A 24672-nucleotide genomic window follows, 5' to 3' on the forward strand; every position below is an offset into this window, starting at 1 on the left:
ACCAAAATGCACTTACATGTAACAGTTTTAGTAAAACTTTCCCTGGTATATGCAGACAGCCCTAAATATCACAGCATTCCCCCAATTATTTTTGTATTGCAGCACAATATTTTTCAGTTTCAACTGCTTGTTTATATCCCTGGCCTATGGACAGAAAACATGTCTTATTTGTATTGATTTCTATGGTATCTACATGGTGCTTTGCACATGTTATGCCCAAAATAAATATTTGTTGTATAAATGAATGAATGAATGATGCCAGGAAGGCCAGCCTTATGAATTGGTGGTAAAATGTATTGGTTAGTTTTACGTGCACTAGAAAATGCTTCTGAAACACAAATAATGTTCCTATTTAGATGCAGGAAGTTAAGTGTCAGAAGAATTATTTTCTTAGTTTAACTGAAGACTTTAACTTTTATTAAATATAAATGTTTTTTGAAAAGGTCCCTCTTTCTTATGTTTCTAGGCTATCCTAGATTCTTCACGATGACAACTAAAGTCCTCCCCTGAGTTTACTGCTTCTTCTCTGACTCCCTTTGATCCAAATATGCTGCCATTAATCAAGGCCTGTGCTCAGGGTTGATGTTGTTGACTAGTTACACTTTTGTAATAAGTTTCTGATAAATTACTGAAAGTTTTTTTAGTGATGGGTACACATACACCCCTGAAAGAGAAAGGAGGGGGATTGAAAAAATTGGGGGAATTGAAATCACAAATTTCAGGTACACTGAAGGCTAATGTACTTGTAAAGAAAGGCTTATTAATGGTGGTTTCCCTGGTCCACAATAAATCATGGTAGTTTAACTGACTAGCTAGATGGTGGAAATAAAGAAATTCCACACAGAGAACCTTGCATTTGGGATATAATCAATATACCCAATGACATAATATCAGACCTTAAAAAAATGACCCAAGTTACTCCAATTGAACCTTTGCACTTTGACCTCCATTAGTTTCTTTTGTTTGCTTCTGAAGTAAAATAGACACAAAGTAAAACTGCTTGATGGGTTTCCATGCAGAGAATGGATGGTGATAGTATCACAAAGTCTTACCAACAAGGCCACCTTCCTTATCACTGCAAGATGAATAATTCACCATTTCAGCCTTCTTTCAGCATTGGGATATGGAAAGAAGGTGAGGTTTACAATCAGCTTTGCACTTCTGGGGTCAGCCAAGTACTTATCTTCAGAGCAGCAGAGAACGTTAATTTTACAAGGTCCTCTACTTGATCCTACTGCAATAGAAATCCAACCAGAACCTTATCATCCTAGGAGATCAGCCTTGGAGCTATAAGAGAATGAATTCACCTTGAAAAGAATGATCTCAGGCAGGGAAAGGGAAGAATTTTATTGCCATGAATTTGCAGTTTCAGATATGAAAACTGCCTTTAATTTCTGCGTATCATTTTTACCTTTTAATTGGGATTTTATCTTTCCCCAGCACTTCAGAAAATACTAAGTTCAAGGTTTCTCAGTTTCTCTGACTCCATTACCCTAGGATGCTAGTAAGCCCTTAGCCATTTCACTTCACCTCCACTACAGGGTGTGTTCAAGGTCCAGTGATAAAATTGGCCATATCTGTCTCTCATCTTCCTCTTTGTACACTTGTTTCACAATTTGGGAGGATTCCTTTGTCGTCCTCTTTATTTTAATCTTACATGCTGCTTTCAGCAAGTGAAGTATTAAACTAATTTATAATCAAGTTGGGATAGATCATGTGTTCTTTCATCCAGAAGGGAATTTTTTTCTTTAGGAAGGCACAAAATGGGAAGTAACACAGAAAGGTTAGTTTCTTGGTCATTTTTAAAAATCCACTCTTTGATTGCATTCATTCTACAAGCATTGATGAAATACGTGCTACACTTTGCAAACCAGAGATAATTGAGCAACACAGACCCTGTCCTTAAGAAATGCATCTTCTAGTGAAGACACGAGCATGCGGTAATTATGATGCACAGTGAGAAAGGGAATTATGGAGGCAGACTAGGGTATGATATATGCAAAAGTCTTTCTGCTAAAATTCTTATATTTCTCACGGATGATATATTTCCTAACGTTATGCTGAATTGGATATCAATGTCCAGATCTTCAGTGGTTCATATGTCATCTGTCCTGAAGCTGATCTCTCTCCCAGGCTTTCTTTTTCTATCTAGCCTTTCAAAATAGTCATTCTGTAACTTTAAAAAAGAAAGACTTACTATGGCATATTATCTTAGTAAGGTGAAGTATCAGAACCTGCCTCCAGGTCACCAAGCAAAGGGACAATTCAAAGTTTTGATAGTTTCTAGGTTGAGAAAGTGAGTAACTCTGATGACTAAGAAATCCTTTTACAAATCAAGTTTCTAACATTTACCTTTGTCATCCAAAAGTCCTCCAAGATGTCTAAATAGCAGAAAGGAGAGTTTTATCGGCACTATCAGTTTGCAAGCCAGGAAGAGAAAGTCTCCAGTGTGGACCAAATGTGCTCTCTCTTTGAAGAGGGGAGGGGAAGGTTGGATTTTATGCCTCACAGGGCCAGTATCATACATATTCAGCAGGTTTGGGAGAAAAGCTATACAAATTTTTGAGAGGAACAGAGCACATTGCATGGGTAGCTATGTAGGTAAGGTACATCGCATGTTCACTTTGGGGAGGAATTTCAGCATTAAAATGAGGTGGAAGTTGGCTCTTTATGTAAGAAGATGAACTTGTCTGCAATAGCTTATCTAAAACGAAAGAATGCTCCTAAGGCCGATCTGGTCCTCTGACCAATCAGAGTTGTAGTGATCTAGGTTGTAAATCAGAGCTGATAGCTCCTATTGTTAGGGAGTTTAGCCATAGGAATTTAGAAATTTGCCATGCCACCCAGGCCCTGAACCCTTGACCTGTGGGTAACTTTGTTTCCTTAACTTTTAGGTGCATCTTACTTGATAAAGGGGAATCTATTCTCTCTGGGATCATAGCTTGAAACAAAATTGAGGAAGGACTAATTGAATTGCTGGAGTGTAGATTATTAACAACTTTTAATGCTAGGTCATCAACTGATTTTCTGTTTCTTTGCTTAAAAATTAGAAGGAAGTCAAAGGACTGAAAGGCACTGACGTAACAAAAATCTGTTTATCCCCATCTATTCCTAGTCATTCCTCAGTATCTACAAGGAATTGGTTCAAGGACCCACATGGATACCAAAATCCACAGACACTCAAGGCAGTCCACTGTGGAGAAAATTGCATATGAGAAAAGGTGGTTCTTGGTATTTGTAGGTTCCACATCCTGCGAACAATGAATTACCTAATTGCAGCTGGTTTTATTTACCTGAAAAAGGTTTATCATGCTTAGTCTTGTAGGGGTGGAGAGAGTCCCAACTGTCTGTTAAGACTAAAACTGGGAAGAGAAGTGGTCGTGAATTTGCCCTCATTCTAGAAATAATTAATATTCATAATTAGATATATGAATTGAAAAAAGTTATAAATAAGGGCTTTTTTATGCCATAGATTGGTTCCAAGAATATTTTACTTTTTATATGTTAAATAATAATTTACCAAAATTTAACACAGTATTTAGACCATTTTGACCAAATATAATCTATAGTAATTACAATGATAATCAAGAAAAACTTCTTAATACTTATATGATTACAGGAAATTATTTATTAAAGAACATTTAAATACTCTTTACTTATTTACTTTATGTTGAAATCCTTTTATCAAGTGGCCGATAAAAGGTTTTCAACATAAAATATTAACTTCAGATATACTGCCTGGTAGAAATATAACTTCAAGGAAAGAAGAACTTCTTAAATACACATACAAATAAGATTAAGCAAGATGGAAGAAAAGATCATTTCAGGGTGTGGGCATAGTAAGTACCAAAGTATGTATTCCAGAAAAAAACTTGGCAAATTGGCGAGATTATTACCAAAGGATTGCTTGAAAAGGAAAGTGGAAATTGACTTAGTGGAGCAGTATTGTTGAAGGTGGCAACACAATAAAATTTCTAGAATGACTCTTTCCCTTCTTACCAATGAAGTACGTTGAGTTCTTATGGGACTTCAACCTTTTTTCAGAGTGCATTCAGGACAGTTCACATTTAATTCAAGGACTGTGATTTTTAAGCCTTGGCAAAAAGCCAGATGAGTTGAGTCTCAAATTACTTAGATTCTCTTGGACTTGAAAATAAATTCCAAAGTTTAGCTTTAGAGAGCTAAATGTCTCAGCAGCCAAGAAATTGAAGTTGACAATGGTCAGAAAAATGTCATAATCCTTGTTTCCACTCCTCACCTGAAATATTTTCAGAATATCCGAGTCCAGCTCGTACAGCTAGTATGTGAAATAGAGAATAGTTGAGTGTCAAGCATGTTGTCATTTTTGCTCGGTGAAGAATTCTATCTAACAGAAAGCCATAAGAAAAAAAGCAAGAGTGTTTCATTATGCAATTCTTGGAGACTTGAGTTCCCCTATCAAGTGAAAGTATGGGTAAGAGAATCTACATGAAACCACATAGCAGTTGGCTTCTGTAGATACCTGTAAATGAAGCAGAACAGAACAATGTAGAAGAGAGAGCCATTTTTTTTTTCCTGGTCACATATAAAAAGTTCACAGGACAAGGATATTATTTATTTTAACTCCCAGAGTTTCAATAGTAAACATAGATGACTAAATGAAATCTTCTATTTATTTACAAAAGAAGAGGAAAAAGGAGGGGAGAAATCACATGAAGAGTTTTTAAAAATCTGAAACGTAGAAGCTTCTAGCTTAGTTTCCATAACTTGAATTTATAATGAAATGGGAGAGTTCCCTGATTCCGCTCACAGGACGTGCAACAGGGGTGTGGCTCGCCTGCTTGATGACCCCACAACTCAAATGCCTACGGGGAGCATGCAGAAATGCAGGTGCAGAGGCAGGTGCGAGATCTTTTAGGCTCCTGCCCCATGGCAGTGTCTAGTGGTGGGTGTCTGCAACTCCCAAACCTCAAGTGGGTGTGTCTTATGAAGCTCTTTCATATTTGCCATCTGTAGTTGGCTTGTGTGTTAATCAGCTCAATGGACACTATCTTATCACAAGGGCAGAGGGCTAGTGTGACAGCCTTCTGTATTCTGAGCTCTTACCCAGTGTCCTGAAAGAATCGGATCACACACAGGCTTGAAGGATGACTGCAATGTTTCACTGAGTGGTGGAGGTGGCTCTCAGTGAGATAGATGGGGAACCAGAAGAGGGGATGGAGTGGGAAGGTGATCAGAGTCAGGCCACTCAGCTGCCAAACTCTTCCTCAACCACCCCAGGACAAACTTCCCTCAGTATCCAGATGTCCTTCCTCCTCTCTTTCTCTGCTGCGTTATTCTGCTGTTGCTGGTCTGCTGGTCTGTTGGTCCACTGGTGTGCTGATCTCAATTCAGCCACTTGTGTATGTGTCCGCTAAGGTCTTAGGTTTACATGGGAGCAGGATGGGGGTACATCGTGGGCCAAAAGACAAGTTTTGGGGCATGAAAACAGGAATGCCTATCCTCATTTAGGGCCACAGGTCTTCAGGCTTGAGGGTGGGCCCTTTGCTGGGGAACCATCCTCTTCTACCCAGTATTTCTCTGTATTCTGTCCATATCGATAATGACACAAATCATCATACATGTGTCTTTTTTTCCAGTGGTTCTAAAACCCTAACAAAGAGTGGGAAAAGGTAGCATTAACCAGGACTAATGTTTTTGAGATCTGGTGTGATGGAAAGGTGAGAGAAGAAGTGCACTGAGGTGACTGGCAAGAGAATTATCAAAATAATGGACTCTAGTACCAAAGCTGAATGGGGACAGGATTAGAGGCAGAAGTTGGTGTGGTGTAACTGCAAGTCTGCCCAAGCTCTTGGGCCCTTGGGGCAGTGGAGGGCAGAGAGTGGAAGTTTGCAAGGCATTGACAAAGAGCAGAAAGAAAGAGACTAATGATTACAGACCAATAAGCCTGAGAAATTGGTGAGAGAGAGCCCAGATAAGATTGGAGTGGAGCCAGAGAGTGGTATTTGGGAACTTAGGACACTAGAGTAAAATTTAAGGTATTAGGTAAAAGGCAAGAAAAGAAATAATTTGGAAATTTGTTGGGGCAATTAGTCTGTTAATTTATACTATAAAAAAACAGATTCTCTGTCTTGTCCTGAACACTCTCATATAAAGCTGACATGTTATCTTAGAATTTCGCAAACACATCTGAGCTCTTTCTAAATGTATCAGGTCAAAGTCAGAGATGGGGGTTGTATCCAAATACTAAAAAGAAAAAAAGGGAGGACGGAGGAAGAGGAGAAGGAGAATGCATATGAATCTAATTCTATGTATTTTTATTTTTTGTAAAAACTAAACTTGAATTAAATAGCTTTTTCAAGTCACCTTGACTTTATCATGGCCTTAACATGAAATAAAAAGGAATAACTTCAGTCATCCTTTAATATGGGAAGCAATCCCATTAATAAAAGGGCTGATACTGCACCTGCTTAGGCATTTTTCTTGCTTTCCACCCCCTTGCACTGCATGACAAAAACAACAATGTGATATTTTATTGACAATTACTATGTGCCAGGCTCCAACAATACCTAAGTGTTAATACTTAGAGTTCCCAGTGTATCTCTCTTTTTCTCACACCTACATGATTTTTGTACATCCAGTTTCGTCTCTCTAGAATACACTTTCCCACTTTTCTTCCTGCTGGGATATTCCTATCCTTTCTTAAAAACTTAGCCAATCAACACATACTTTATCATATTGACCCTCTTAGGCAGACAGCAATGCATTTTCCTCTATTAAATTCATTATCTACTGCTATTGTCTTATAATTGATAGTGCCACTTTTCTGGCTACAAGATTGAGTTTATCTCCAAGACCAAACACATCATAAGGTAAATAAAAAACATTAAATGAATATTTGTTGAATTAGTAGTCTGATGCATGAATCAATTAATGAATAAATCTGCACCAATATATCCTGCACTGTTCTGTTCCAATAAATTACTGCTCACAAAGGGGAAAACATTAGGTTCCAGACATAATTTCCAAAGCAGGTAATATCCTTTATATTTTCAGAAGCTCTTGCAAAGACATCCTGCATTATTTGAATTACAATTTAATTTTGATAGTGACAATAATGTTTTTATTGGGAATTTCAAGAATGCTGATATCAATGACATTGGGTATCAAATACAAAATTGAAGTAGGATGACGAAGGTGGTTGAAACAGACATGCACCCTGCCACCACACTGAACTGAGACCACGTATTTCTCCTTCATACTGCACAACATCTTATTCCTTCTGTTTCCCACTGACTCCCACTTCTCTCATTCGATAGGGAATTTTCTTTATTTTCACAGGATCTATCAGATATTGTTGGAAATGACACTGTAAGTAAATTAAGTACAGGATAGTATGGGCTGATGAAGTACTGTAATTTAATTTTATTGCATCAGTGGCAACAGTAAAATAAATGCACAGCATAACATGCTGAGATAGTCTATTGATCTTTTCAGTCAATATTGGATGAAAACTCCTAACAAAACATAAAATTACAATATTGTTAGAAAATATATTATTTTTAGCTTTGAATACTATAACAAATTTAGAAACATAATTGTTTATTTTACACACATCTAATATATATGTAGATGACCAAGAACTGAATTCACAGCTGATCAGAACATATATAATAATAATATATTTATCCCAAGGTTACTTATTATGTTACTTCCAGGGGTAGTCAGCCTAAGAGTAGGATAGGTCTTAAACATTTATAGTCAAGCAAAAGGATGTGACAAAATCCAGGTACCCAAAGGAACCTCATAGAGATAAAGTACATCCTTCTAAGAACCTCCCTCAGAGACAAAGTACATCCTTCTAAGAACCACACTGAATTTATAATCTTGATTATCTGTTTAACATAGTATACAAAAAAAGTGAGTCGGATATTAGAGATAATTATAAGGGAAAGACAGAATTTCCATAATGACAAATGGTGGTTATTTTCTTGAAAGCAGAAGGCATGCTTCGGAAAACGGTCAAAAACAAACTAAATAAGCAAAGAAGTCTGAAGCCTTTCAATGCAAAGAGGATTGTTTCATGTACCTTAACAACAGTTTTGGACTTTTTTGGAGTGTAGTTTGCCTAGGAAATAATTGATCACAATTCTATTTTTATGGGGAGTCAAAAATGTTTTCAAATGTATTCAAATTTGACCTGAAAATACATCACAACTAGTAACTGATTCGGTTTTCTGTTGTAGTGGTCTTTTACTCCATATTGAAATCACTTTTGCAATTAGAAATTTGTTTATTAAATTTAACCAATATATGTTCAGTGCCTACTATGTGCCAGGTGCTGTGATAAGCACTTAAAGGGATGGAGAGATGAACAGTATATGATTATTATAATTAATAATTCAAAAATTTTAGTGAATCACTTCAATTTAAAACTTGGAAGTGTCTGCCATACCCCTTTTGGGGACATATGAAGAACTAAGGTTATTATAAATCTGAGATGAGGGGATTCAGAATATATCATTACAAGAAATAGTGTTGATAACGCTCTAAATCTGTGTATTCTTTATTCATTTCCAAGTGTTCTCATTCTACTTCATATTAGTTCTCACAATAAGCCTATAAGCAAAGAAATAGTAATATTCACTCCATTCAGCAGATGAGAATACCTCAAATCAAAGCGGTTATTTCAAATTTTAACCTCAGACAGTTAGAGGGAGAGTCTAGAATAATATAACATACGTAATATAATAATATCCTGCAAACAACTACAGTGCCTCCTTCAGAGGCATTTTTACTCTCAACCATACACCAGGCAGTCTGCATTAGGGAGAACACTTTCGCTTGGATGTATGGAAGAGAACCCTAGAGGTCTGGACACAGGAAGACATAGAGAGGCCAAAGGAGCTTATCTGATTTCTATCATCCTCCTCACTGTTCTTCCTTACCCAGAGGGTAAGGAATTATATTTTATGTATTTTCTTTCTATCTATCTATCTATCTATCTATCTATCTATCTATCTACACACACACACACACACATATATATATAATTTATATAGTATAAAATACTCACATGCCCAGAGGAAAAATAGTGAACCAACATTCTTCTTTGCAGCTGGCATAAATCTTAATTCATTCTATACATGTGATTAATACAACTTGCATTGCCTCTTCTGTAAAGGTGCTTCGTTCCAGTAGTACAGGTGGTTTCAACTACATACATAAGTCTGCTGGGGGGACGATAAAAACACATGTATTAACCGTATATCAACATGAAAATAATGTTTAAAAGGTTTAAGGAAGAAACAGAAGATTTAAAATAATTTTTCAAGATCTTCTAAGAGGAAACATGGAGAAGCTTCTAGGTCCCTAGGGAAAGAAAACCCAGGAAAAATTTAAAAGACCAGAAAGAGGTAATGGTTTTCTAACAGTACATTTTAAATGCTCCCCTTTTTAAAATATCTGAAGGAATTATTCTGCATGTGCCACCAAATATACAATAATACACAATTCCTTTGGACATTCAGTTTGTTTCACTACCTTAGCAGTCAATCATGAAAGCAAGCCGACTCTAGCTTTTATTTTTGTTATTCCAAACAGAAGAAAGAAAGCTTCATGAGAATGCAGTGTAATTGGAGAGAAAAATAATTGCAGCATAAAAGAGGGGTTGAAGGGAAAGAGAAGAGGGCTAGAAGGAAAGGGCTTAGCAACTCAGAATGTGGCGAAAATCATTGCACCTGGAAAGAAGGGCATTGGCTTGCTATATCATTGCAAATCTCTGATAACAAAACCTTTATTCAGTCATCTTTGGATTGCTTCCAACTGCTACTGATATATTTTGAATTTAATAGATCAAGGTTAAACGTATGGTTGGATGCTGACTTGAGGGTATCTTCCTTCTGATAAAATCAGAAACTATTATTGCTAATTGTCTACTGAATTTCCTAGACGCCCAGGAATGAAAGACCTTAGTAGTCATCTAATTCCACTATACACCATTTTTCAGTAGTTGTATTCTTTCTGACTTTTAGCAGAGTGAAGGGGAAAGAAGCCAAGACTTACAAACAGGTGGTGAAAATATGAGTCTCAACTCCGTCTCTGGCTATTTAGATGACCTCTGCCAGGTGATTTAATCAGGCTGGGGCTTGTTTCATTTAAACTAAGGAAAGGATTACATTCTACATATGCTTATAAAATGTAATAAAGTTAATATCTTTTGAAAATATTCACTTCAATAGTCCTCGTAATTGATCCTGGTCAAAAATAAAACAAGAAAACAATTATTCCAATATTTATATGTTCTTTCACATTCCAATGGAAACCTTATAACACCTACCCAAGCTCCGTATCTAAATATCTAACACAAATATTAACACATTTTAAATAAATATATAATACACCTATAAATATCACAATAAGCTGGGCATGCAGCACTTTGGGAGGCCAAGATGGGCTAGAATTTGAGACTAGCCTGGACAAGATGGTGAAACCCCGACTCTACTAAAAATACACAAATTAGCCGGATGTGCTGGTGCACACCTGTAATCTCAGCTACTTGGGAGACTGAGGCAGGAGAATCACTTGAACCTGGGAGGCAGAGATTGCTCCTGAGCCAAGAACACGCCACTGCCCTCCAGCCTGGGTGACAGAGTGAGATTCTGTAAATAAATATCACAATGATGCTGATTTATAAAATCGCAACTCTATCTAGAACAAAATCCTAGGATTGACTTACTGACTCTATGTTGTGGTTTTTCAGTATAAATTACTACTTGACATTGCTTTACTAAGAAAGCAAAGACCCAATACCACCTCCTACATCAATTCACAGTATCACACCTACTACATGGAAATAATTTGGGACTCTGTTTTCTTTTGCTTTACCCTTTCAAGTAATTCATTTATGTCAAAAGAAAAAATTGATTTGTGGATATTTAGTTGTTTTCTTCATTTACAAAATGTTGAGAGTTAAGATGTCTTTGTGGCTAGCCATTTTACAATAAATACGGGCGATATCTTCCTGTGTCATGGTTTTCCTTCTGAGGTTACTTAATGATACTGAGTGTGAATGAGACAATTATTTTGCTAGATGATGTCTTCTTTCCAGACATTAAGTAATATCATATAAAATATAATAATCATAGCTTTATTTGATTTTTTTCTAAGTATTTACATGTACCAAGTCCTTTAATCCCCACAGCAGTCTGGGGAGATAGCTACTATTGTTATCACTATTTTGATAATGAGGAAACTGAGACAGACAGAGGATAAGTAACTGGCTAAAGGCAACACAGCTAGTAAGTGAAAATGCCAGGATACGGACCCAGGCATTTAAGCCCACGGTCCATGTCTTAGCCAATATTGTGTAAGTTGAGAGCAACAGAATACACATTTTCAACTCCCTTAATAGCTTATTCAGAGTGAAACATACACATATTGTTTCTTAGTGATGGTTTTATTTTTAAGGCAGTGAAGATTATGTTACAAGGCAAGCCACTCTTTTCATTTCTAGCATGCAAAAGCTCAAGCTAAGTTGTGAGGATAAGGAAGTGTCATCATCCTTCAATTACAAACGTGGATAGAAGCTTTGATATAACTAATGATTAAATGGAAAGATAGAGTTTTCCATTACTCATTGATTTTATCCTCCATAATATTGGAAATTAAAAATTGTAACCTTTTGAGAATATACCTGTTTCTCTGATACAAATACTTCTACAAATGTGTACATTCAATGCCACCAAATTTATTTCACTTCCATTCACCCCCTAACTGAGTGACAACAGGCTACTAAGAGCTATGTCAGGTAAGTAATTTTTCTTGAGCTTTTGTGTTGAGTTCTGCACATAGCCAAATATCTGCTTTTGAAGGAAAATAAAATTATGGAACCGAATAAAGCAGAACAGTTTTTGCCCTAGCATGCAGGCTGTAAGTTGTTTTTTGTTTGTTTGTTTGTTTGTTTGTTTTGATGGAGCCTTGCTCTGTCACACAGGCTGGAGTGCAGTCATGATCTTGGCTCACAGCAACCTCTGCCTCTGGGTTCAAGTGATTCTCCTGCTGCAGCCTCTCCAGCAGTTGGGATTACAGGCGCCCACCACCATGCTCCCCTAATTTTGTAGTACTTTTGTTAGAGATACCGTTTCACCATGTTGCCCAGGCTGGTCTCAAACTCCTTACCTCAGGTGATCCACCCTCCTTGGCCTCCCAAAGTGCTGGGATTACAGGCATGAGCCACTGCGTCTAGCCGGCTCTAAGCTTTTTAAGGAAAGATGTTTTGTTTTACTCATTTTTGCACTCATAGCACCTAACCCTGTCTCATGTACAGAACTTGGTCCTACAAACATGCCCATTAAATTGTGTGAGGTGATTAAAAATAATTGTTCAAATAAAACACAGTCAAAATACTAAAATTGTAAGAATATAGGCCAATGAGTCTCTAAGAGATGAACACGCACACATATTCCCTACCAAGTTTAAGAAACAAAATTCCCCAATATCAGAGAAGCTCTCCCCATGCCCTTCTTAATCGCTGCCTTCCTTTTTCCATAAAAGAAAACCATGACCTGCCTTCTAACAGAGTAGAGTACTTTTGCCTGATTTTCAACTGTATGTGAATGGAGTATTACAACATGCACTCTCTAAGGTCTAATTTCTTTCACTCACTACAATGTTTGCAAAATTCATCCATGGCATTGCTTGTAGCTGCAACACATTTTATCTGTAGTATGTGACACCTTTGGTGAGTAAAACACTTTTTCTTTTAATCCCTGCTACTGTTAATGGACATTTGAGTAGCTTCCAGCTTTGGGCTCTCATAAAAAATATTGCTGTGCATATCATTTATCCTTCTTTAGGCCTAGACATGAATGTATTTCTGTTGGGTAGATACCTAGGTTTAGAAATGCTATTGTATTGAGTAGGCATTTATTCAGGTTAGCAGATAATTTGGGGTAGATTCCAAAAATGGTTGTTCAAGTGTGCATTTTCTCCAGAAGTATATTATAGTTCTACTGGTCCAACATCCTTACCGGTTGTCACTCTTTTAAATTGTAGCCATTGTGTGAGTTTGTGATGGCCTATTATTATGGCTTAATTTACTTTTTCATCTTTTTTTTGAGACAAAGTCTCATTCTGCCACTCAAGCTAGAGTGCAGTGCTACAATCTTGGCTCACTGCAACCCCGGCCTCCCGGGTTCAAGTGAGTCTCCTGCCTCAGTCACCTGAGTAGCTACGAGTACAGGCGTGTGCCACCACTTCTGGATAATTTTTGTATTTTTAGTAGAGACGGGGTTTCACAAGTTTGGCCAGGCTGGTCTGGAACTCCTGACCTTGAGTGATTCACTCGCCTTGGCCTCCCAAAGTGCTGAGATTACAGGTGTGTGCCACCGTGCCCTGCACCATCATTTCTAACTATGATGAAGGCTGTTTTAAAAATATTTATTGGCTATTCGGATGTACTATTTTGTGATTTGCCTACTTAGTCTTTTCCTCATGTTTTTAGTGAGTTGACAGTCTTTTTATTATTTACAAAGTAAGTATTTATTTTCTCATTATAAATGTATTTTCTTATAAGAATTGTTTTTCTTATTATTAATGTATACATTAATAATTTATATGTTATGGATACACATGCTTTGTTAAATGTATGTACTGCAGGTATATTTTCCCACATTGTAGCTTGCATTTTTACTTTATCGATGTTGTCATTTAATAAAGCAAAGTTTTACATTTTAATGTGCCCTATCAATTTGGTTCATTCAGTGAAGATTGTCTCTTCTTGTCTGTTCTGTGGTGCTATCTTTACAAAATTGGGTGTGAATACGAATTTTTTCTCTCTATCCAATTCCAATAGTTTAATTTTGAATTTTCTGCTAATATCACATGATCCTCAATAGTTACTGTAGCTTTCCAAGAAGGATTGATTTTTTATATTTTTAATATATATATTTTTCATTACATATGAGATGTGTATTTACACAACCAGACTCTGGATTTGTTTTTAGTTTTTAAAATTTCAATAGTGTTGGGGATATAAATAGTTTTGGATGCATGATTAACTGTTTAGTGAAGTCTGGGCTTTTAGTACACCCATCACCTGAGTAGTGTACATTGTACCCAACAGGTAGTTTTTGATCTTTCACCCTGCTCCCAACCTCCCCACTTCTAAACCTCCAATGTCCATTAAGCCTCTCTGCATACCTTTGTGCACCCACAGCTCAGTTCCCACTTACAGGTGAGAACACGTGGTATTTGGTTTTCCAATAAGAAGCTTTGATTATCTTGTGCAGAACAGTCATCTTAGTTGACATTACAACTTAATCTTGATTCTTTTTGACCATTCATATTTTCACACATACTTTTAAGTTTGTCATTTTTCACAAAAATAAACTACTAAAATTTTGTAATTTGGTTACATAATTGAATTAAATCTATGCATCAATTACAAAGAATCAACTCTAAAATATCGACTCTTTCAGTGCATCACCATAATAGTATTTTATACTTTTCTGACAAGGACTTATACATCTTTTATTAGCTTTCTTTATAGGTATTTGATCTTTCATTGATGCCATAGAAAATAGTATGTTTCTGAAATATTTTCAAATTACCATTTACTGTTATTTAGAAAAACAATTGATTTCTGCAAATCAACCATGTATCTAGAAACCTTCCTAATTTTACTTACTAACTTATATAGTTAATTTAAATATATATGTGTGGCTGGGAGCGGTGCCTCATTCCTGTAATCCTAGCACTTTGGGAGGCCGAGAGGGGTGGATTGCTTGAGCTCAGGTGTTTGAGACCAGTCTGGGCAACATGATAAAACCCCATCTCTACTAAAATACAAAAAATTGGCCAGGCATGGTGGCAGTCGCCTGTAATTCCAGCTACTCAGGAGGCTGAGGCAGGAGAATTGCTTGAACCTGGGAGGCGGAGGTTGCAGTGAGCCGAGATTATGCCACTGCACTCCAGCTGGGACAACAAAGCAAAACTCTGTCACAAACAAACAAACAACAATTTTTATATATATATATATGTGTGTGTGTGTGTGTGTGTGTATAATTGAATTTCATTATTCATGTATGCAATAATTATAAACCTACCTACTTAATTTATTTGTACTCCTAAAATCAATATTAATGGCACTTTTGTGGCCATTTGCAAACAACACAGAGTGGTGAACAATTTGAGTCACCAACACACATATTCCCAGCTCTATCTTCTTGTTTCAGGTCACACACTATTAAAAAGTGTCTTTTTGCAGTCCATTTATGCCACATTTTTTGCATTTTTATGCTTTCCATTGATGATTTGATTGCATAAAATGGGCTCCAAGCCTAGTGCTGAAGTGCTGTCTGGTGCTCCTAAGTAGAGGAAGGCTATGATGTGCCTTAGGAAGAAAATCCACTGTTATATAAGCTTTCTTCTGGCACCAGTTATAGTGCCACTGGATCTGGGTTCCATGTAATAAACCAGTGGTAAATATTATTATTAATAGCGTGTCTTTAAATGGAAATACACACAAAACTATGTTAAATACTGATCTATCATAAAACTAACATGGGCAGAGGCTCCTAGGAACCTAGCCTCATATTTCTCCTAAAAGCAATTGTTTAATATTTGCTGATTAAGTGTTTATAATGACCTCATAGAACATAACTATTGCATAAATAATAAAAATCCATTTATATTTATCTCTTTGCATATATATAAAATAAGGAAAATTTTCATAGTATTATTTTTGCATTATACAGCAGATAGGTACTTTAACATAATGCCAAATATTTAGGGTAAAGGTGAGGATCCTTGCTTTATTTCCTGATCTCAGGGAAAAGCTTGTATTATTTCATCACTAAGAATAATGTTTATTGGCCTTAAGCAGAGCGAGGTTAGTAGGAATTGCTGAATCTTGTGAGTAGAAAAATTTCAAAAAAATTTTATCCAACAAAGCAATGAGAACATTGTCTAAATGTCATTAAATCAACTTTTTCAGAACTCTGGACATTAATCAAAGAACTGAAAAAGTTGGGGAGTGTTTATTAAAGAAAACTGATTGAATCTTGGTAATAACAGCATGCTTTGTGACATTTTAACTTTCCTTATTAACATCTCTCTCCCCCGAGCTCTTGAAGATGAATAGCCCTTGCAATCACAATGACAACCAGCAGCCTGACAGCCACTGAAAGGGCCAGAATGACATCGGAGCCCCTCTCAAGCCCTATTCTCAGAGAACCATTATTTGTGCTGTCTAGTAGTTCCCTCCAAAAACCCACTTCCAGAATTTATCTTTATTTGACCTAACCCAGACTTTACCCAGTACAAACACCATTTTCCCTGGGAGCATTTGTTAAAAACAATCAGCAGCAATTGTTTAACAACACAATTGCCTGAGACAGATATAAGAGTTGGAACAAAAAACAAAGCTGGCAAAACGTTTAAAAGGAAAACTAAAAAATGAACTGTTCATAGCATACTTTTAAAAGGGCCAACATATTGCTAGCACTCTAGAATCCCATGCACATTAATGGGACTGTGTGGACAGCCATGGTTGTGCACAGGCTTAGAAAAGACCTCAGGAATTCCTAAGCTCTCACCTCTCAATGTCTCTGTTCAAGGAGGAAGCAAAGACTAAGGTAGGGTTTTTAATCTACACAGAACCCCTCAACAAAGATTGAGAGAATAATTGGTTCCAGCAATTTAAAGAAATCACTGTTGAATAACTATGTGACCACTAGGTAAGTTAATCTAAGTATTTAGTGGTTACATATCACAAAAAATTTAGATTTTGTGCAATTAGTTTAGAAAGTCACTAAACAATCAAACAGCAACAGCAACCACCACCACCACCATTATCACCAAACTCTGAGAGAAGATAATCTGACTTAGAGAGTGTTCATATTGTATTATTTTAAATGTACAATTTTCAAAAGAAAATTATGAAACATGCAAATACAAAAACAAGAAAATATAGCCCATACATAAGGAAAAAAAAAGTTAAGAGGAAAAGAAAAGTAAATAATTCCTGAGGAAGCACAGATGTTACACTTAGGAGGCAGAGAATTTAAATGCTATTTTAAAATGTGCTTAAAATCTAAAAGATACTGTGTCTTAAGAAACAAAGGGTCTGGGCATGGTGTCTAACACCTGTAATCCCAGCTCTTTGGGAGGTCAGAGCAGGAGGATCACTTGAAGCCAGAATTTCAAGATGAGCCTGGACAGCATAAGTAGATCTTCATCTCTACAAAAAGTGAAAAAACAAAGAATTAGTCTTATGATGACACTTCATCATATCTGGAACCTAGTAGTCTCAGCTACTACTCAAAAAGCTGAGGTGGGAGAAATACTTGAACTCATGAGTTTGAGGCTTCAGTGAGCTATGGTCTTGCCATTGCACTCCAGACTGGGCATCAGGGCAAGACCCTGCGTCTGGAAAAGAAAAAAAAAAAAAGAATGATGTCACACCAAATAGAGAATATTAATTTTTTTACAGTGTAAAAAAGAACCAAATAGAAATTCTGAAGTTGAAAATTAAAATAACTGAAATCAAAAATTCATTAGAAGGGCTCAATAGAACATTTTCTTTGGCAGAAGAAGGAATTTGTGAAGACGAAGATGGGTCAATTGAGATTATTCTCTCTGAAGAATAGAAAAAAAAGAATAAAGAAATATTAAAAATGAACATACCCAGATATGCATGGGACACAATCAAGTATACCAACATAACATAAAATTGGAATAACAGAATGAGGGGAGAGAAAGAAATGAATATAAAAATATATATAAAGTATTAACCAACAAAAATTTGCAATATTTGATGAAAAACATTAACATACACACTCAGGAAACTAAACAAATTTCAAGAAATATTAATTCATAATCACTCCCAGATACATTATAATGAAACATTAAAAGACCAAGTCTACTGAGAACCTTGAAAGCATGTAGAGAGATATGATCAAGGATGTACAAGGAACCTCGATAAAATTAATTGCTGCTTCCTAACCAGAAACCAGGGAGGCAGAGAGCAATAGAATGACATATTCAAAGTGCTGATAGATAAAGACTGTAAACCAAGAATTCTATTTAAACCTAAACTATTCTTCAAAATACAGGAAAAATGATAACTTTCCCAAAAGAACAAAAATTGAGAATTATCTTTGCTAGAAGACTTGCTTAGTAATAAATAGTAATAGGATCAAGGCTGAAATAAAAGAATACTATGCAGTAGCTTGAGTCTACATGATAAAGAATACCAGTAATGGGAACTACATAGAGAGATGTATATATGCGTGTGTGTGTATGTGTAATGTATATGTATATTTATAAAGGTATATATGTCATAGGTATGTATATATGTTTGTATTGTTGTGTATATTATATATTCACACATACACACACACAGGCTTATGTACATATACTTTGAAATTGCAGTCACCTCTTCTGAGTTCTCTGTACCCCAGCAGTCATCTTTTGCCATTTCATGCCCAGATTCTGAGCCTCTATTTCATGCACAAAATTGCAAAATGCCTCCAATTAAAAAAAGTTCAGATTATTGATTTACCTTTTCCATGAGAGAGAAAGTTTTAGTCTCTGTAATATTTGTTTCCACAAATTTATCATTTTATCATACAGAATATTTCAGCATTTTGTCTGGTCTTCTTAATTATTTTTGACAAATTCATCACTTGCTACAACTTTCTACATTCTATCTGCAAGTGGAGGTCTCATCCTTGCATATATAACTCTTCTTTAAGTTTGTATTTGACATATTTCTTCTATGTTGCATATAGTTAGTTCATTGCTTTCTGGTTTGTTTCAATATTGTATGACAAACTTTGTGATTTAATTAGAGTTTAAATTATATATTTAACATGATTGCTGACATGTGGGGAGTCAAAAACTATATTTTACTATTTTCTATTTATGCCACAAATTTTTTGGTTTTTTGCTTTTTTCCTCTTGAATTAATCAAATACGTATTTTTATTATACTATTTTAACTTGTAGCTTATTAATTATATATGCTTTTGTTATTATTTCTGTCTTAGAGATTTTTAGCATTTATCTTATTCAAATTAAAATCTTACTAAATCTTATTAAAATCAAACTATAATGGAACGTTTACTATTTAACTAGAAAATGCAAGAACATTTAACTACATTAATGCTCCTTTTCTGTCTGCATTTTGTAGTCTGATTTTTTAATACTGTGATTCTACATATATTTTTACATTCCACACTATATTATTGTTTTTGCTTTGAAGCACATTTCAGGAAACTACAGCACATGAGCCTACTCTAACTCTTTGTTTGTGTATTACCTATGAACTAAGAATATTATTTTTAAAGTTAAAAGAAGAATGAACAATACACAACAGATCCTAAAAGATTTGTTGGCCCATTACCAAAAATGTTGATTCCCTGCTTTAACTATCAATAAAAATTTAGATTTATCAGTGGGTTTACCTTCTCAGAGTTCTTCTGTACCTTTTGCATTTTTAGATTCCACCTCAGGTAATTTTCTTTTTGCCCAAACAAGTCCCTTTAGAACATCTTTTAGGCAGATCTGTTGGCAATACCTGCTCTCATTTGTGGTGGATACTTTTGCTTCATATAAAATTCTAACTTGCAAGTTATATTCTTTTAGCTCTTGTCATCATTTCTTCTTTCAATTAACTGTATGTATTATTATTAGTGTTTTGAGAATAATGACTGTATTTCCCTTCTGTTTTTTTTTTTATATATATATAATTTTTCTCTTTGTCTTTGGTTTTCTGATATTACAATATGCTATAGGTAGTTTTTCTTTTATTCTTGCATTTGTTCTGTTTGATGTTTATAGAGTTTCCAGAAACAGGAATTTGATATCTTGAAACAATTTCAGAAAGGTGTCAGCCAAAATTTCTCAAAATATTCTTTCTAATCCATTTTATTTCCTATGTTTTTTCTGGACTTCAATTATTTATATGTGAGAGTGTTTTTCCACGTCTCCTATACCTCTTATGATCCTTTTTATTATTCTATTCAAGAGTCTTCTTGAGCTTTAATTAGTTTAATTTCCAATGACCAGTTCTATAATCCTTTTTTCTCCTATATCTAATATGCTATTAATCCTATCTATTGAATTCCTGACTTTGTGTTTTTTTAATTTCTAAAATTTCTACTTACAGGTATATATGTATGTGTGTATAGTCCAATTCCTTGGTGAAATTATTTATTTTTCAGGTATAGAATTTCTTTTCTTTATGGTTCATATTTATAGTATTTTGGTTTTCTGCCATAATTTTTTTTATTTTTTTCTTCAATATTTAAACGTACATCTTTACAATTTACGACCATTAAGTCTATCATAAATACCATATGAGTTTGTTTCTAAAGTTTTGCTTCTCTTGATATTTAACTCCTGCTATTTCATCTTTTACTTTTCAGGTTATTTTCTATTAAGTATTAGCCTTTGTATGTTTTGAGGTGTAAGGAGATGTTATTTGCCACAAGAAAATATTTAAATTTAATTCCCATGACTATAGACTATATAGGAGTTAGTAATTCTATACTACCTTACTTTGACCAGAGACTGAAGTGATTTAGGTTTGGGATTAAGTTTCTTACAGGTCAGTCTATTTCCGGTTGAAAACTGAACTGGTCAGGTTTTCTTTTCACAATTCTTTTCTTTTTTTTTTTTTCCTTTCTAATGCCTCTAAACCATTTTTATTTGTTATTTGTTTCAATTTCCTAGTTTCTTTCAGTAAAAACATATGCAATCCCATAAGCTTGTTTATTCCCCCCTTTGGGGTTATGGTTCCTCTACATTGTTCTAATTGGAAGATAAAGCATACAAACCAGTAAAGCAGCCCCCTCTTCTGAAAACTTGGCTATGTGAATGGAATATTATTTTGATGTAACAATCTTCAGAAGAACAATCCATTTTAAGCAGATCCAAACTTCTTATAACATTTGTTAGGAAACGTAATGAATAAATTAGAAGAAAAAGAAAAGACAAAAGACTAAATCTTTAATCTTGGACTCTAGCGGGAACTGATATGATAACCAACTGGTTTGCTCATAAGATGCTCTGAGATTTGACTCAGCTCCTTGACTTCTTCCTTAAACAAATTATTGAAGGTGGCAGTCCAGTAGTGATTCAGATTTATCTAAGAAAGTCATTGTTTCTATGGCCAAGAACATCCTTTTTAAGGAGGACATTTGAGGGATCAGAGGGCATCTACTGGTGCTATTACTTGGCTTTTGATATACCGCTTCCCAATAAATAAACTACTTCTAAAAACTGTATATTATGAATGCATATGATGTGTTAAAAGAATAAGTTCTTCACATAGTTGAAATAGAACTTCTTATAAGCCATGCATTAGCTCTGGCACCTACGCTTTGGAAAAATAATACATGAAGGCCAACACCATGGTGGTTTTGTGCTTAACTAAAGCAAGCAACCACAATGGAACTCAGTGAAAGATGAGAATCAAGATATTTGCATGGAACTGTACACAGAGACTGAGAATAGATCATAAAAACAAAATGCACATAGAAGGATTTTCTTAATGCCCCTCACAGCTTCCTATATCTCTTGGATGTGTTTCTCTAGATCTCCTTTGTGCTTCATTTGTTCTGTGTCAAGTAATCTTTCTCTTAATTTTCTGGTTAATTCCCTGAAATGAGGGGAAAAAAAGATGAATGGATGAGTGAACATTTAGTATAGATAATGACTAACCTTCTCATACATGATTTTAACAAGAAATTTAAACTTATTTGAGTATATTATGTTGATTTATCTAGTTATGTTACAGCTGAAGAGATGATACAGCATACCAGGTTTATCATCATGACAGATAAAATGACCTGAAGTTGTGGTGTTTAAACACTGAGAGATATTGTCAACGGTGCTCTGGCTGGGTCTATATATGTACCAACAAACATAGTCAAAAAAATTACAGTATGGTAAAAAAACATCAGAATAGTGCAATAATGCTAATATCAGCTGCTAATCACTAATTGCTCTTACCAATAGCTATTACAATTGAGAATAAGTAGTTTGCTGAAGTTCTGAGGGAAAAAGAGGAGGGGGTTAAGTGAGCGAAGTGATTCCTTACCTTCCTTCCATTAAGAATGTACTATATTTAGCATGACAAATCATTCACAAAGAAAATTGAAGAACTTTTTTTATGGAATGGTAAGTGTTAAATAATAAAAACTCTTCAAATTGAGTTACACTGAGAATAGTGAGAATAAAAATAGAATGATTTTTCAAAACTGTTAAGTTTTGAGAAAAGAACTAGGCACAGTGGAGGGGGAAATGATCTAGAAAAAAATGAGCATGACTCAAAGTTTGAAAGAATATTGATAATGTTGGAGAATGACCAAATTAACTTAGCAAAAGAAGGGCAATTGAGACAAGTGGTTTTCAGTTTGGATAGGGTTGTGGAGGAGTTTGGATGGACAACCATGACTGCTGTTACACAACATGAATATCTGCGTATTCACCAATGATATTGCTATTCTGTCTTACACATTTAATTCATTCTGGCAGATCATTTATGAAATATATATATCCATAACAATCTCACTTGAATTATGGAAAAAACCCTACTTTATTAAAGCAATGCATCTGGTAGGCTGCAAATCCCTCTTAATTCCACATCTACAGAAATTCTAGTAGAAGTTGTTGCACAGTAATATGTAGAGAACGCCCTCACGTTGGTAACTAATGGTGGAATGCAATCCATGGGGATTGCACCCTCTTATCCCTCATTTAGATGGTGAAATAAATTTATATAGAGATTTATTATAAACTGCATGGGTTTGTTTTTGTTTCTAAGTTTCATTACTAAATAATACATTTCAGTGAGTTCCTCTGCCTACCTTATCCTAAGGCTTTTATGCATCCCATGAAATGTTTGTGCCATTTCAAGAAAGGCAAAGCAGCTATTGGAGGCACTTGATATTGCTCAAACAATGTCCCAGCACACTCTGTAATTTCATGAAAAGTCAGTCAGGGGAGGGTGGAGCTCTTACAAGTACATAATGGGAACTTCTTCTGTAAGGAAAAATGGGCATCATTGCTTTGCCATTTGCATATAGATTTTCCCCCTACTGCTACCTGAGAAAATTAAGAGCTTCCACCCTATCAGTTTCTTAAACATGTTCTTGAGAATGTCCACATTTATGTCAGCACTTTTTCGACATCCTAATGATGCTTTTGCTAGGACTATGGCATCTATATGGCTTGTTACCAGCCTAATGAAAAGTTGCTTTAGGTGTCAAAATAAATCTAAGAATGTTCTACACTTCAGCTGACTGTAATATATCATCATGGCCTGCTTAAGTAGTATAAAATGCAACATGATAAAGCTGCTAACAAAAACCTATGAGAACAAGTAGCTGGGATAATAGGCATTCAGTGTAAGGATAATATAGCAGCAATAAAAATTTCAATAACCAAAGGTTATATACCATACTTTTTAATGGAGTTCTTGGCTAACTGAGCTTTCTTCAATAGTAGACACGTGGGTAGGTTGATTCATTACAAGCATCACTCTGATTTTCTTCCCACTTGGAATAATATTAGGGGGCTCCTTACTCAGATTATGAGATGTCCTTTTGTTTAAATTATCCTTTTCAGGAATTGGCTTGAGTCCTAGCTACATTTATAGATAAACTTCCCAGTTATTTTGCCTAAAAACATAATAGATTCAATATTTTTGTAATTTTTAGCATGCTATTTCCTGCAAACTGAAGGACAGAGTCCTAAGACTAAGAACACACTTTCAAGTCCACTCACGTTTGTTTGATGATTACTTAATGACTCCTTACTCTCAAGCTGGAGTCTCACCATTTCTGAAACCCATGTTATTGTATCTTACCATTGCATTTGACATTGTAGTATGTTGTTTGCTGGGACTTCACCAGCATACTCTACTGAAGGCATTTCCGTTTGGCCTTCCCTACACACTGTCAATATTAAATGCCTTCATTTCTGTGAAATCTTCTCTGACAGTCTCAGCTAGAGTTTCTCTCCTCTCCACACAAATGTCTGTAAAAAGGGATATTATAGTGATGCATAACCTACATATTATTGTGTAGTGAAAACTAATGCAATGCAATCAATACCTGTTGGTTTGCTAATTGAAAAAGTTAAAGTATGAAATAATTTTTAAAGGATATATTCTCAATTTTTATGCTAACCTAAAACAGATATACATAAAATAATTATTCTTTTAGTACTGACAAATCTTTTGAATACAAAACTGATGATTGCAGTTTATCATTATTTTTCTTGAATAAATGTCTCTGTATTATATAGAGAGATTCTTTAAAATGGAGCAACATTCTAAATATATTTGTATGAGAATCTACATATGTAGGAATACTTTTTATAGACATTTATAGTTTTTCCCCCCTCAAACGTTTATTGTTGTCCTGCCTTGACTAAATTTGACAGCAAGTTTATGTGTTGGCTCTTTTTTGTGACTAATACATTGACATTAATGAGCCTTTCTACGGCATTGTATTAGTTTTATGTTGCTGAATAACAAAATATTGTAAATTTAGCAGCTTAAAACAACAAACATTTATTACCTCACAGTTTTCATAGGGCAGGACTCCTGGAACAACTTAACTGGTTTCTCAGAACCTCTCAAGGCTGCAATCAAGATGTCTGCCGGATTGCATTCTCATCT

At 35.2% G+C, this 24672-nt stretch overlaps 1 long non-coding RNA gene across 1 annotated transcript in view; it reads right to left on the bottom strand.

Annotated features, from left to right (window-relative positions):
- Window positions 1-883: 883 nt before the first annotated feature.
- LOC116271469 overlaps window positions 884-24672 on the bottom strand; it is a 283076-nt gene continuing 259287 nt past the window's right edge. The window contains exon 3 of the long non-coding RNA XR_004180055.1: window positions 884-9212. This is a non-coding gene — a long non-coding RNA (uncharacterized LOC116271469). The remainder of the gene's footprint in view (window positions 9213-24672) is intronic.

Source organism: Papio anubis, chromosome 19 (genome assembly GCF_008728515.1).
Source record: "Papio anubis isolate 15944 chromosome 19, Panubis1.0, whole genome shotgun sequence".
NCBI classification, from domain to species: domain Eukaryota; kingdom Metazoa; phylum Chordata; class Mammalia; order Primates; family Cercopithecidae; genus Papio; species Papio anubis.